The sequence below is a fragment of the Bos indicus genome, chromosome 26, assembly GCF_029378745.1.
Source record: "Bos indicus isolate NIAB-ARS_2022 breed Sahiwal x Tharparkar chromosome 26, NIAB-ARS_B.indTharparkar_mat_pri_1.0, whole genome shotgun sequence".
NCBI lineage: Eukaryota > Metazoa > Chordata > Mammalia > Artiodactyla > Bovidae > Bos > Bos indicus.
The window spans coordinates 50,533,963-50,548,455 of record NC_091785.1 but is presented as its reverse complement, the minus strand read 5'-3'; positions in this window follow the sequence as shown (position 1 = coordinate 50,548,455).

Below are 14,493 nucleotides of genomic sequence, written 5' to 3'. Positions count from 1 at the left end.
GGCTGTGAGACTGGCCTGGGGCCCAGAGCGGTGTCAACAACACAGCTCCGCTGAAGAAACGGAGCCTCCAAGCGAGGGGCTCACTATCCCGAGCTCCAGCAGCACCTTACGCAGCTCTGCAGGGCTGGGAGGAGGCTCGGGACGCCTGTCCTGACTTCAGAGGCCCTTCACAGCTCCTCCTCTAGGTCCCCTGCAGGGCTGGGAGGAGGCTCCGGACGCCTGTCCTGACTTCAGGGGCCCTTCACAGCTCCTCCTCTAGGTCTGTGCTCGCTGCTCCGTAAAATTAAGAGCGTCATCACTGTTCCCAAACTTCTAAGGTTTGGGGCAACCTGCCGGCCTGGGCCTCGCAGTCTGGACCCTTTGGCCACTCACCCCCAAACGCTGACCATCCTGACCTTCCCCTCGCAGCCTGGCCTAGGGGTGAGCCTGGCGCTTGACTTTAGGGGGAATAGAGTGAACTGCGGTTCCTCGGGGCAGAGTCTCAGCGAGCCCTGCTGTCTGGGGAGGGTGCCTAAACCCCGCCCCCTTGGCATAAACATATCGCTGACAGGGCCAAGTTATTTACATAAAATTATGTAGACAGAAATGCTGGCCTCTCTGTGATTCTGGCAGGCAAGTGCTCACACATCCATCAGGTGGGCTCCCCAGGTATGGCTGCCCAGGCCAAGGGACCGCCAGCCAGGGTTAATTAACCCTCTGTAGTCAAAGGACAAGTAGGTTCCAGAATCGCTGAATCCTGAATGATAACTGAGACAAAGTGCAGAGCATTGTACGAGGAAAATCTGTGTCAGCGTGGGCAACGCTCTTTTAAAGTTGTCAGAGCTCCCTGCGCATCGGCTCCTTTTGAGGGTAAAGAGAGAGGCTGTTCTTTCTCCCGCTGACCAGGCATTGAAGACTCGCAGACTCCTCCTCTGATAATCAGCACTGCTCAAAAGGGCCATTCACAGCCGCGGCTTTTTAAGGATTCTCAGCCCAACTGTAATTTCTGTTTTGCAACTTTGTATTTACGAAATCAGCTTTATGAAGACTCATCTCCATTTTCCCTTCAAAAATACCCTAACTTTATTTCATAAGAAAAAAATCCTCCACAAGTAGCTAAGCCCTTAATCAACAGCAGTCTGTTGTTTAAAACACCTCTTCTTTTCTTTTTTTTCTTCTCCCTTTTTTTCTGAGCTTTGTATAAAGAGGGTCCTGTTGGTTTTATTTGTCAACGTGGAAACGGGGCCCTGTGTGGAAGTGAAAGCTGCCCTTAGTCGCTCAGCCGTGTCTGGCTCTGTGCAAGCTCATAGCCCACACCCCGCCAGGCGCCCTGTCTGTGGACTCTCCCCGGCAGGAATACTGGAGTTGGGGGCCGTTTCCTCCTCCAGGACATCTTCCCAACCAAGGGACTGAATTCACGTCTCCTGCATTGGCAGGTGGGTTCTCTACCAGCTGAACCACCAGGGAAGCCCGTGGAAGTGAACAGATGGTGAATAAGCAGGCAAACGTGGGAATAAAGGCCCCACTAGGTGGGATGGGTTGGTGAGAAGGTACCATCCTATTAAATGTTGCCATCATTTTGAGTAGCGGCCTGGTCATCGTCAAACCTCACTACTTACGTAGGTCACATGTTCCTATTAAAATGAGCTTCTCCGTGATTTGTTTTTGCCAACCCACTACATCCTTCTTGGCGGATCCTCCTTAATCACTTCCTGTGCTATTTCCTGTGTTTTTAAGGAAAATGGTGGGAAGCGCAGGGCAGCCCCTCCACCAGCGCTCCGGTCAGGGGAGAGAGTTCTCCTACGCAGGCCAGCGTCACGGGGCTGCACGCTACAGCTAGTTTTTCTGAGTTAAAAAAAGGAAGGGAGGAAAGAAGGAAGAAAATGAAAAAGATTTGGTCACCACGACCCCTGAAAGAGTTTCCCACCAGCTCAGGACAGTCCGGCCACCTCAGACTCTGCCTCCTCAAGGCTGGAGGTCACTCCACTGCCCTCCCAGGACAAGAGGTCCTTCTAGGGCGACCCCAGCCACGGGCCTCACCTCTGTTACAAAGGCCGTGTGTCTTCAAGTCTTCTTTCATTTAAAGTATTTACTTATTTATAGCTGGTAATATTGAAACAGCTTCATGCCTAATAACAGGGTTTTCTGGATATTAATATAATTAAGGCAGGCACACCTCCTAGATCATTGCATGACCATTTGTTCATATCTTAGGGAAACTCAAGTCTAAGAAAAAAATTAGTAAAGATCAAATATTTCATTTTCCTGTTATATGTATTTATGTTTTCTTGGTTCCTCTATTAAACAAATATATCATTAGTAATATTAAGAGTATTCTGATATTATACAATGTATTGCTTTATTTGGTAAGACATTTTTATTATCGTCTTAATTATAAAGTTAAAATATGTCAATATAAAAAACAAGCTTTTCTATTAATTCAAGGATTCGTATATATCCTTTGTATAACTTCCTTTTATAAATTTTCATGTCATGCATACTTCTTAAATTTATTCCTGGGCATTTTAATCTTCTGCATTGTCATTAGCAATGTGACAGCCTCAATCACATAGTCAGACTGGTGTGGTTTCTGAACAGAAACGTTAACTAGTCTAAATATATACTAAAATTTTGAAAGTATTGCTTCTGTTTTTCTCTCTTTAGTTATTTATTAGCCATTCTCTTGGATTTTTCAGGCAGGCAGTCACATGGACAGATTTGGCGTTAATGCTATTTAAAGCTAAATTACGATATCCCCCAAGGATGGAAAAGACGTGACAGATAGCTTTTCAAACCATAAATAGATTCAATTAAACTGTTTATTTTTTGAAATGAGCCCAGTGAAATATTTACTTTACGACGTGTCCTACCATAACGTGTTAAATGTCCTTCCTTGAGTAATAAACCATTCCGAGCAAGTCTTTGAGAAGAAAGACCTTGCTGGTGCGTCCTGCTGGCCCAGCAAGGCTGGAGGGGAGGGGGCGCGGGGTGGGGCGGGGTCTGGCCTGAGGCCTGGCTCGCCTGTGCTCAGCTCAGTAGCCACCTTCCAGGGGTGACCTCTGAGCCGGCAGGGGAAACTGCCCCAAACCTGGCCGAGTGCAGAGGGTATGATTATCCAGGCACCCTCACCCTCCAGCCTTGACAGTGAGTCCAGGGCCAGCTCGGGGAGCAGTCACGCTAGTTACAAGATTCATTCAAAACTGAAAGCCTACTTAAATGCGGCTTACTCCGCCTTTTCCAACCAAGGTCCAGGAAACGCAGGCGCCCCTGAGACTCTGGGGAAACAGAGGACGCCCACCCTGACCCCTTGTGGCTCTGGGGCAGCGGTCCCCCACCCTGTGCGGAGGGAGGCCCAGCAGCCCCTGCTCCCCCCCGCCTCTGGGCACTGGGGCCAGGGGTGCTGCCGGGAGGCCTAGGGGAGCGGGTCACACCCAGGGCTGGTGGGACGGCGGGCTGCCCCAGAGGACCCAGACCGCGGGGAGGCGGGCTTCTGATCATTCGGGCTGCTTCGTGGGGGTGGCAGGGGGTCTTCCCAGGGCTGAGTCTGAGCCTGCGGAGAGTGAGGCCCGCTCTGCTAACATGCACACGGTTTAGAGAACCCAGTCCTGGTACCGGGCACCACCGTGTGCCTCTGGCAGGACTTTCAGACCTGGTTCCTCCTTTAAGGCTCAGAGCGCAGCCCATTCCCAGCCTCTGAGGGCGCTGAGAGACAGGTCACCCTGGCCTCGTGGGCACCCACCGGGCCCGGCCTCGGGAGGGAGGGACAGGGAAACAGCCTCTGGACCCCTCTGTCTGTCATCCTTCAGAGTCCACTGGCTCCTCCCAGCTCCTCCCAGCGGGCCTGGAAAGCCCCCCTACCCTTCCTGGCTGATTTCTGAACAGCCTGGCTTCCAAGGGGCACGAGTTGGGGCGGGACCCCCTCCACGGTCTCCCGGGTGCCCAGCCTGCTCTTGGTCTGCAGGACAGAGTCCCGCTCCCTTCACGCATCCCCTCGAGGTGAGCAGGATGCAGGCTCTGCCGGCTCCCTCCCCTGGGGGACCCCTCTCCTGTTCTGCTGGTGCCAACCACTGGGCTTGTCTTCTCATGGGGGTGCAGGGTCCAGGGGCTCCACGTCCCCAGATGGGAGGATGAGAGGGACCGGAGCCGCTTCTGCAAACTTCCCTGTGGCAGGGAGGAAGGCAGGAGCCCACAAACAGACAGGCCGACAGCCTCAGATGCAGAGACAGACGTCACCGGGTGGGCTGGAGCCCTGGCCACCCACCAGCAGCTCCGGACGTCAGCAGCCAAACCAGAAGGCACCGTCCAGCGAGGTGCCGGCCATGGTCAGCCTCGTTCCAACCCCCTCGGAGGACCCCACCCCGGGCAGTGTCTCAGGGGTGACCCTCAACACATCGGGGCCCTTCATGCACGTCCGGGGAGCAGGGACGAGGCCCGCAACTGCTGGCCTGAGTGACAGTGTGACTGTGAGGCTCCTCCTGGTGACCAAAAGCAGGGGCAGAAGGGCTGGACAGTGGTGCCCATCAAGGAGCCCCTCGATCCATTCTGTCCGGAGACAAAGGGCAATGTTAACTGAGCTCGGAATGAAAAATTCATGCGAGCAGAGATGAAACCTTCATGAGAATGGAATCGGAGTCATGAAGGAGACCTGCTCACAGGATGAGCCACGTTTGTGCCAATGCACAGGACGTGTAGCTGGGGTCTCAGCTCAGGTCCCCCAGGAAGTCCTCAGGCCTGGGCACAGAAGGTGACCGGTCCTGCAGGGAGAGAGGAGGGGGCGGCCCCGCAGCCCGGGTCAAGAAGGGTGGGCAGAGAGAAGGGCCCTGTTGTCGTCTTCCAGGGCAGCCCGCAGGCTGGGCCCAGGCAGAGGTCTGCAGGCAGGCCTCAGTTCAGCCTCTCAGCCTCTGAGCCGCAGCAGAGAGGGAAGATGGGGACTGAGCGTCCCCTCCAGCCCCAAGGCCGTTCATAAGGTTTCTAGCCCCCAAGTTTGAGCAGGGGGGACGCCCACAGCCCAGGTTTGCACCTGCATCCTCCGGCTCAGCAGCCAGGCCTCACTCCCGGGGGCCCTCCAGTCCCCAGGGGCCCCCGCTGAACGGCTCTGGGGGACAGGCTCTCCCACTGGGCTGGCTTCCTCCCTGGGGCAGCTCACGTTCCCTTGCCTGTGACAACAGGTCAAGATCCCAGAACCACTTTCCACGCTTCACTTCCCGACAGACCCCTCGACCAGGAGGCCAGCCGCAGCTGCCATGGGGCGCGCCCAGGCCCGGACCCTGGGACCTGCCCTCAAGGTCCCCGCTCACCCGGCAGCAGTGTGTCTGAGGCCAGGCCCCTTCCACAGGGACTCTCGAGGTCCTCCGTCACTGTGACCCAGGTTCTGGGGATGCCGCCCTCTCCGTGGGCTCCCAGCGATCCTCTGACATCACGGCTCTTGGGGTTCTGCTCAGTGGCGCCTGGCCCCTCAAGACAGGCAGGAAGGACCCTCCGGGCCCCAGTCCACACGGCATCTACACCACGTCTCCTCTTTCCCGCCACACCGGGCTCTCTGCCCGCCAGAGGGGGCCCTAGGCAGCAGGGTTAGCCAGGGCAGGGGGCTGGCCCGGAGGGCAGAGGGAGGGGAGACAGTGGGCGGGTCCTGGGGGGTCTGAGCTGCCAGCACTACCAGCTGAGCCGCGGGGATCGGGGGGTGAGGCCCAGAGTTGGCCTGGAAAGACCTGGGTGCGGTCAGCCCAGGGCCACGGGGAGGGCAGGAAGGAAAGGGAAGTGGATGGGTGGGGAGGGGCCGCAGAGCAGCCTGCCTCCAGCCGGGGTTGCGGGGGGCCCTGTGTGGACACCCAGGCACCCTGCGGGGATTCTCAGCCTGTGTGGTTGGTGGCACAGAGCCGCTGGCTGGGCCTGATCCACCCTCACAGGAGCCTCGCGGCGCCCTGCAGGGGGGCCCACTTGCTTAATTTAAACTGGGCTTCAGGTGCCCCTCAGCTCCAGGCCTGGGGAGTCTCCTCGGCACCCAGCAGAGCTGGAGCTGGTATCACATTGTCCCAAGGGGGCCAGCTCACCGGCCACTGCCCCTGCAGAGCCTTCTGGGATGGCAGGTTGGGTGTAGCCTGAGGGGCACCAGGGTGCAGGAAGGTGAGCCCCGGGATGGGGGGAGCCCGGGGGCGCCCTGTGGGTGCCCTGTGGGCAGCCTGCTTCTCCAGGGTCGATGGGAAGACCCACGCCCTCCCCGAAAGAGGAGGCGTAGCTTGGTGGCCCCCTGGGACATCCCCACAGAGACATGGTCCTGGTCGGGCCAGGAGGTACGGGCCTCGCGGTGTCTTCCTCAGCCCCCGAGGGACCTTGGCAAAGAGCAGAGAAGCCCCAACCACCGCAAGGACGCGATGGCAGGTGAGGGCCCAGCCAGGCCCTGGCATGGGCGCCAGGCCAAGTGTGGGTCCATCCCCGGTCTGAGCTGGAAGAGTGTGTGGGAGGAGCAGCCTCCGCCCCCGCCCGGCCCTGCGCAGCCCTCTGTCCATGTCAGAGAAAGCAACCCACCAACCAGACCCACTTTCGGAAGCGTTATGGCTGCGAGCCACAGGAGGAGAAGGCCTCCCCGCGGGCTGCCCTCTGCCTGCACAGCGGACGGCTTCTCACAGCAAAGAGGGGCCCGATCCAGGCTATTTTAAGCACAGGCCTAGAAGTAAAGGCAGCTGCAGTGTGAGCGGTTTTAGGAACTCGTCCATGTCCTGGGGCGGCGGAGCCGAGGGCCGTCCAGCGGCCGAGCGGCCCGGCGTCCAGGCTCTGCGACAGCCCCGCTCCGTGTGTGGCACAGCCCGACGCCGGCAGGCAGCCCGGCTTGGCAGTCCGGTCAGCGCCGAAGGGCAGCAGCTCATCGGCGTGGGCGCTGGACAGAGGCCAGGCCGGGCATGGCCAACGGGCCCCCCACCTCCCGGGACTCAGGAAAGAGAGCACAGCCCTGCCCCGACCCTCTGGGGGCCGGCCTGGCTGGGCCCCTGTGGCTCCATCGTCCCCTGGATCATGCCTCAGGCTGCAGCCGCGCTCCCCAGCGGGGTCTGTGAACCCTTTCTGCCTTCTTCCCCCGCCAGGTGCCTGCATCCTCGGCCGCCTGCTCCCTCTGTGTGTCCCCCCACCCTTCAGGGTCCCCACTGGCCACGTCTCGTCCAGCGTGTTTGGGGCTGGACACCTCGCTGCAGACCGTGGGGCCTGCAGGTCCCAAGACCACCCTTCTCCCGCGTCCAGGGCTAGGTTGGTGCCTAGGGTCCCATCTCTGGGTCCTACTCAGCTGTGCTCACCGAGGGGCTCAGGGCTGGTGGGACCCCCACCCCAGGTGGTCACTCTCTCCAGGGCCAGGGGTTTCCAGCCCCAGGCACTGGATTCCCCCACCCCCACCCCCATGGGGCCTGACTGCCGGCCTCTCACCTCCCCAGGGGCAGCAGCTCTTTGCTGAGTGGCCCCCCGCCCCACCCAGCTCGAGCCCCAGGGCCCCGCCACCCCCTGCTCCGAGGACCAGGCCCCCTCCTGGGGGGGACGCAGGGCGCACCGCTCAGTGGACAGCCTCCTGTCCTGCTCCGTGTCCTCCCAGGCTTTCCCAAGCCCCCCCATGGCCCCAGGGTCTCCCGGGTCTCAGCCTCTCATGCCCACCCCCCACCCCCAAGGCCTCTGGGCTCTGTCTGGCCTCCTCGAGGCCTAGAGTGGGGGGAGTTCCCACACTCTGGAAGGGGGAGGAGAGACGAGGGAGGTGGTGAGAGGCAGGAGGAGGAGGAGGAGGGCCCGGATGGAAGCAGAGAGCAAGCGGCCCTCCCGGAGTCCGGCTGCAAGCAGGATTTCTAAAACAGAATCCAGCGCTGGAGGGGTAACGCCCGGGCTCATGCGGCCCCTGCTCTCCAGATCAGCGGGATGAAGACCCCCGCAGCTTGAGGAGAAGCCCACCCCCACCCCCAACCTGCCCTCCGCGTCCTCTGGGGGGAGGCCCAGCCCTTACGCTCCGCTCTCCTCTCTCCACGGCTGGCCGGCGAGGCAGGGCCGGTGGACCCCAGGGCTGGACGTGTGGCAGCAGGTGGTGGCCGAGCAGCAGGGCGCGTGCATGGACGATGCTGCCGCTGCCCTGCGGTGGGTGTCAGGGCCGCCGGGGAGGCCCTCAGCCCCCCGGGGCTCCCAGCTCCCACGGGCAGATGGCCCCGTCCCTGCCCTGTTCTCTTTCCTCTCTGTGGCCTCCCTTTGCCGGGCCAAGACCTTGACCTTGGCGGGGAGTGTCCCACCTGCCCCCTTATCAGGCCTCTCTTCCCCTGAAGTCTCCCGTCCAAGGGCAGCGCTCACTCTGAGCAAAAAGGTGGATGTGGATGTTCAATCTTTCGTCAAGGCTTGTAGGCAGGTGGGCAAGACTCCCACTTACCCGGCCACCCACCCCTCCTCCACCCTGGGCTCAGAACCTACCCGGCTCCTACTGGGGAGCCGCCCACGATCCCGGAAGGGTGGGTGTGGGCAGGTCCACATCCTGATACCAGCTCCTGCACCGCAGGCACTGCAGCCTGGGGTGCTGGCTTTGCGGGTCCTGACGCTGCACCGCTCACGCAGGGCGGTGTCTGTGGCAGGGTCCCCCTCCTGTAGGGTCTCTGTTGCTGCGGGTCTCTGTTGCTGCAGGTCTCCGCCCAGGCTGAGAGCCGGGGGGACACCGGGGGCTGGTGGAGTCGGACGCTAGGGAAGGGGGCCCCGTGTGGGCACTGGCTGGAAGCCAAGGGCAGGGCCCCCGTGTCCCCTCCGCCTCTGGGAAGATGCGCTGTGATTGGTGATACACTGAGATGCTGGGGGTGGGGCGCTGACATCAGCCGTTCGCAGGTGGGTGCCCCACGCCCTGGGCGGCCCTGGGCTCCTGGACGGACCTGTTCTTGTCCCAGCCTCTCTGATCTGCCACCTCACAGCCCGGGCGGGAGAACAGTGACCTTTGTCGGCAGAGCAGCGGCCAAGGACGGGGGGCTAGCTGAGGTGGGGGCTGGACAGCCACCCCGCATGTGCACTGCTCACGGCCCGGTGATTGGTTGGCAGGGGCGGCTCACACCCACTTTCAGGCCATAAATTACTTTTTCAGGAGGAAAAGCCTCGCGTTTGCCAGAAGGTCTGGGAGGCAAGCGTGGAAACGCTCACTTCTTCTAAAAGGTCGAATGACCCACAGGCTCGATGGGAGGCCCCGCTGTGGGTCAGGGGTGAGCATGGGAATGGGGAGAGGACAGTCCTGGCACGGGGGCCCGCCTCGCCCTTAGCCTCCCGTGTCTCACCCTGGGGTGGCCGTGGGCACTTGGGGATGACTCTGCAGGCGTGACAGGTGCTGTCCCAGGCTCCCTGGAGGCTGCCTCCCTGAGGGTGGCTGAGCCCCTCTCCAGCAGCCTGACTGAGGGGCTCCCCTTGTCAGCGTCTGTAAGTCACAGCAGGCCCCACCCAGCCCCAAGATTCCTGGGTCACCCACCAGCCCCATAGACCTCATTCCTTTTCTCTCTGGAAACGGAGCAAGGGGCTGTGCCCCCGGCTGTCGGCTCTGCCCTGCCGCGTCCAGGGGTCCGCTGTGCATACGAGTGCTTTTCTGCACCACTGCCTGGAGGCAGCATGAGCCCCATGATGACCGTGTAGGCGGGACAGGGCAGGCCCGCTGGGGGCCAGGCCAGGGTCCAGCCCTGGGGGAGGGCGCCCCTCCCGGGGCCCTAGAATCCAGCCCTGGGGGCGGGCGCCCCTCCCGGGGTCCCAGAGTCCAGCCCTGGGGGTGAGCACCCCTCCCGGGGCCCTAGAATCCAGCCCTGGGGGCGGGCGCCCCTCCCGGGGTCCCAGAGTCCAGCCCTGGGGGTGGGCGTCCCTTCTGGGGCCCCAGAGTCCAGCCCTGGGGGTGGGCACCCCTCCCAGGGTCCCAGAGTCCAGCCCTGGGGGTGAGCGCCCCTCCCGGGGCCCTAGAATCCAGCCCTGGGGGTGAGCGCCCCTCCCGGGGCCCTAGAATCCAGCCCTGGGGGTGAGCGCCCCTCCCGGGGCCCTAGAATCCAGCCCTGAGGGTGGGCGCCCCTCCCGGGGTCCCAGAGTCCAGCCCTGGGGTAGGCGCCCCTCCTGGGGCCCCAGAGTCCAGCCCTGGGGTAGGCGCCCCTCCTGGGGCCCCAGAGTCCAGCCCTGGGGGTGGGCGCCCCTCCCGGGGTCCCAGAGTCCAGCCCTGGTGTAGGCGCCCCTCCTGGGGCCCCAGAGTCCAGCCCTGGGGCGGGCGCCCCTCCAGGGGTCCCAGGGTCGGTGGTGCAGTGGCTGAGTGTGCACTGGGGTTTTCTCAGTCGCAAAGCCTCCGGTTACAAAAGTGCCAGGTCAGATGGTGGGTGACAGGGAGAGGGAGAAGTGGCCGGAGCCTGGCGGGGGGTCCTCTGGCCCAGCAGTGCCTGCCCTCGGGTCAGCCCCCTGTCTGGAGGCTCATCCACGAGCTTCAGGGGGGGGCCTGGAGCACAGCCTTCTACTCTGGGGTCCACCCGCAGACCGTGTCAGGGGTCCCTGCTCCTGCACTGGAGGACACAGCCACTCCGAGGTCCAAGGGCTCACAGGAACAGGGGGGCCCAAGAGGTGCTGCCTGGCAGCTGGTTTTCCTGTGGAAACAAACACAGCCTGGCCGTTAGGGACACCCCCCCGCACCCCCAGTGTGGTAATGGGCTGGGGCCTGGGGCTTCCAGACCCCTCCCGTCCCAGAGTGGCCGCGGCTGGGGCAGTTCCTCGGCTCTGGGCTCTCTTCGAGATCCCCGATCATCTGGACGAGGGGCTCCCCCGTCTGCAGGCTCTTGGGGGCACTCTGAGCTTGGAGAGCACCCTCAGGGCACACTGTGGGGTTAGGGGCAGAAGAGGGTGTCGGGGGGGTTCAGATGAAGGAGCAGCAAGCCCTGGCCCTGAAGGGTGGACGGGCCAGAGCGTGCAGGGTGGGATGGCCAGCAGCTCGGCCTCCCTGGCCAAGGCCGAAGCTCTTCCAGCCCTTAGAAGGGAGGCCCCCTGTGGGGAGGGGCTCTGTCCCAGCCTATTAATAACTCCTGCACTGGCCCGGCCATCAGGCTATTTTTAGAGTCCCTAACGCAGCCCCGTGTGACTCAGCAAGGCCCCTGCTGGGATGAGAAAGTCGCACGCTGGCCGATGGCCGGGATGCGCCAGGCAGCTGAGCGTGGGCAGCCCAGACCTGGGCACAGTCAGGCCAGGGCCAGTGGAGCCCTCGGGCCTTGAGCTGTGGGTGCCTGGCAGCCTCCAGGCCCCTGCCCGCCCCGCCCCGCCCGCTATTCCCGCCCTGCACTGCCAGCTCCTCCTCCAAGCAGAGCATGGAAAATCTGATGTCAGAATTCCAGCCTCAGCAAAGAACATGACCTGACCTTCACCTCCTGCGGAGCTGCGTGGAGCCCCACGGGGGCCAGGCCTGAGTCCCCGCTCCCTGCAGGCCTGGGGGCCACCCACCCCTCCCCCTCCCCGGCCCCCAGGGCAGCCCTGGCCCCACGGCCTCTGGTAATCTCTCCCTGGCACCGAGCACCCGAGGTGCCTCCCGAATGTCCCAGGCTGGTCCTGCCCCCAGCAGCCCAGTTCCTGTGTGCAACTGGCAGGCCGGGCGGTTTGTTACTGGAAGGGTTTCTAGAGCAGGTCACCTCGCCAGAGGGGAGCGGGGAAGCCGCCTACCTGTCCCCGCCCTGTGTCACTGGACCGCCTGGCTGGTGTGGAAGCGCCTCCCCCTCCCCTCCTGGGGGATGCATGTGTGGAATGGGGGGAGGGTGCTGGGTGCGTACATGTGTGTAGGCACATGTGCTCCTATGCACACATGTGTGTGCTCATGTGCTCATGTGTACATGCTCAGTCATGTGTGTATACACTGTGAGCTCACCCATGTGTATATGCTGTGCACACGTGTACATGCTCACTCGTGTGTATATACACTGTGCACACATGAGCTCACTTGTGTGTATGTGCACTGTGCACATGTGTATGTGCTCCTGTGCACGTGTATGTGCTCACTCGTGTGTGCACACACTGTGCACACGTGTACATGCTCACTCGTGTGTATGTGCACTGTGCACACGTGTATGTGCTCCTGTGCACGTGTATGTGCTCACTCATGTGTGCACACACTGTGCACATGTGTACATGCTCACTCATGTGTATATACATTGTGTACACATGAGCTCACTCATGTGTATGTGCACTGTGCACACGTGTACATGCTCACTCGTGTGTATGTGTACTGTGTACACGTGTATGTGCTCCTGTGCACGTGTATGTGCTCACTTGTGTGTGTACACACTGTGCACGTGTGTACATGCTCACTTATGTGTATATACATTGTGTACACGTGAGCTCACTCATGTGTATGTGCACTGTGCGCATGTGTATGTGCTCCTGTGCATGTGTATGTGCTCACTCATATGTGTACACACTGTGCATGTGTGTACATGCTCACTCGTATGGGTATACACTGTGCACACACGTGTACATGCCCAATCGTGTGTATATACACTGTGTACACATGAGCTCACTTGTGTGTATATGCACTGTGCACACGTGTATGTGCTCACTCGTGTGTGCACACACTGTGCACATGTGTACATTCTCACTCGTGTGTATGTGCACTGTGCACACGTGTATGTGCTCCTGTGCACGTGTATGTGCTCACTCGTGTGTGTACACACTGTGTACACGTGTACATGCCCACTCGTGTGTATGTGCGCTGTGCACACGTGTACATGCTCACTTGTGTGTATGTGCACTGTGTGCACGTGTATGTGCTCACTCGTGTGTGTACACACTGTGTACACGTGTACACACTGTGTACACGTGTACATGCCCACTCGTGTGTATGTGCCCTGTGCACACGTGTATGTGCTCCTGTGCACATGTGTACGTGCTCACTCGTGTGTGTGGGTGCCTTGGTCCTTTGGAGTGAACTGCCGTTTCTTCAGCATCTTCTGGTCCAGGGGAAAGAGCCTGAGGGACATCGCCTCACTGGCGCTTTCCGCACAGCAGGTTTGCACAGCCAGTACTCTGGCGGCCAGGCCTCCCAGCGCCCCTGGGCTGAGAGGGGAGGAGGAGGACCACTTGAAGGCAGGGCCTGTGTGGGGTGGGAACAGCAGTTCTGTGGGAGCACAGGGTTGGGGGGGCGGGGTGCGAGGCGACTCTGTGGTGGGTGGGGCCTGAACCGCCGGCCGCTTGGAGCTGGGGGTGAGTGAGAGTGGACGTGGAGAGCCGGACCAAGACCCCAGAGCCCTCTGGCCGGAAAGGGCAGTTCTCACAAGCCCTGACTCTGAAACTTCCCAGCAGTTCCTTGTGGTTTTGGCTGCCTTTGCCTCAGCAAACACGAGCAGCAGACGCCAGGAGGCGGAGGCCCTGCCCCCTCCTGGTCGGCCTGCTGGTCTCCCCCACCCAGGGCTGTCCAGCTGCAGGCGCGCGGTCCTGTGTTTCCCAGAATGAGGTCAGCAAGAGACGGTCCTGCTGTTTCCGACCTTGGACTCACAGCCCTCGCCTTGTCTGTGGGTTCTTTTCTCTGCTTCAAGTGTTAGGATGCTGTTATATTTAGGGAGGAAATTGCTTCCTAAAGATGGATAATGACAGGAAATTATACCTTGTTGATTCTGCATCTTTTTTTTTTATTCCTAAGTGTGTCTTTCATGAAGCAACGGAAAATAAAAAGATTTATGAAAGCCATTTTCTGGAATAAAAACATTGTGTTGTTTTTCATTAACTTCAAAATCACTTGGAAAAAAGTCTCCCATTAAAAATATGTGGCTGCCACTTGCTACGCCAGGTGTCCTCTTAAACTTCCCAGTAAGAGACCCCCCAAAGACAGGGAGGAACACAAAACCGCACGGCACCTGGTGGATCCCCCCCACAACACAACACACACACACACCATCACACACCACTGACGACACACAGACACAGGTCATGGAGCTCACATCACAGCCCTGTGTAAGGAGACACAACGCCATCATTCTCATGACTCAGAAGAACAAATCTCTGGAGTCAAAAGACTTGCAGGTAGTCGGGGAGGCCGTAAGCTCTAGGGGGGGCCCTGGTTTCCATGAAGGAGGAGGAGCCGGCAAGGTGAGAGGAGACAGGATGTAACAGAACGTGGTGGAGCATGAAGGCACGGAGCTTTGGGTTTGAACAGCATATCAAGTAAGACAGCAGACACTCGGGATGCCGAGGTCCACTTACAGGGTCCATTCGTTCTGGGAGATAATGACACTGAGGGAGATTAAGATTTAAATAACAAAGTAGAACTACTTGTCCCACCAAATGCCATGTGTCATATAAAGAACGGATTTGTTTGCAAGCATACTTAGAGCTTTCTAAACTGCGTTTGTATACTGTGTGTGTGTGCTCAGTCGCTCAGTCATGTCCGACTCTGTGTGACCACTACAGACAGTAGCCCATCGGGCTCCTCGGGCCATGGGCTTCTTCAGGCAGGAATACCGGAGTGGGCTGCCATGCCCTCCTCCGGGGCATCTTTTCGACCTAGAGATCGAACCCGCATCTCGTGTCTCCTGCATT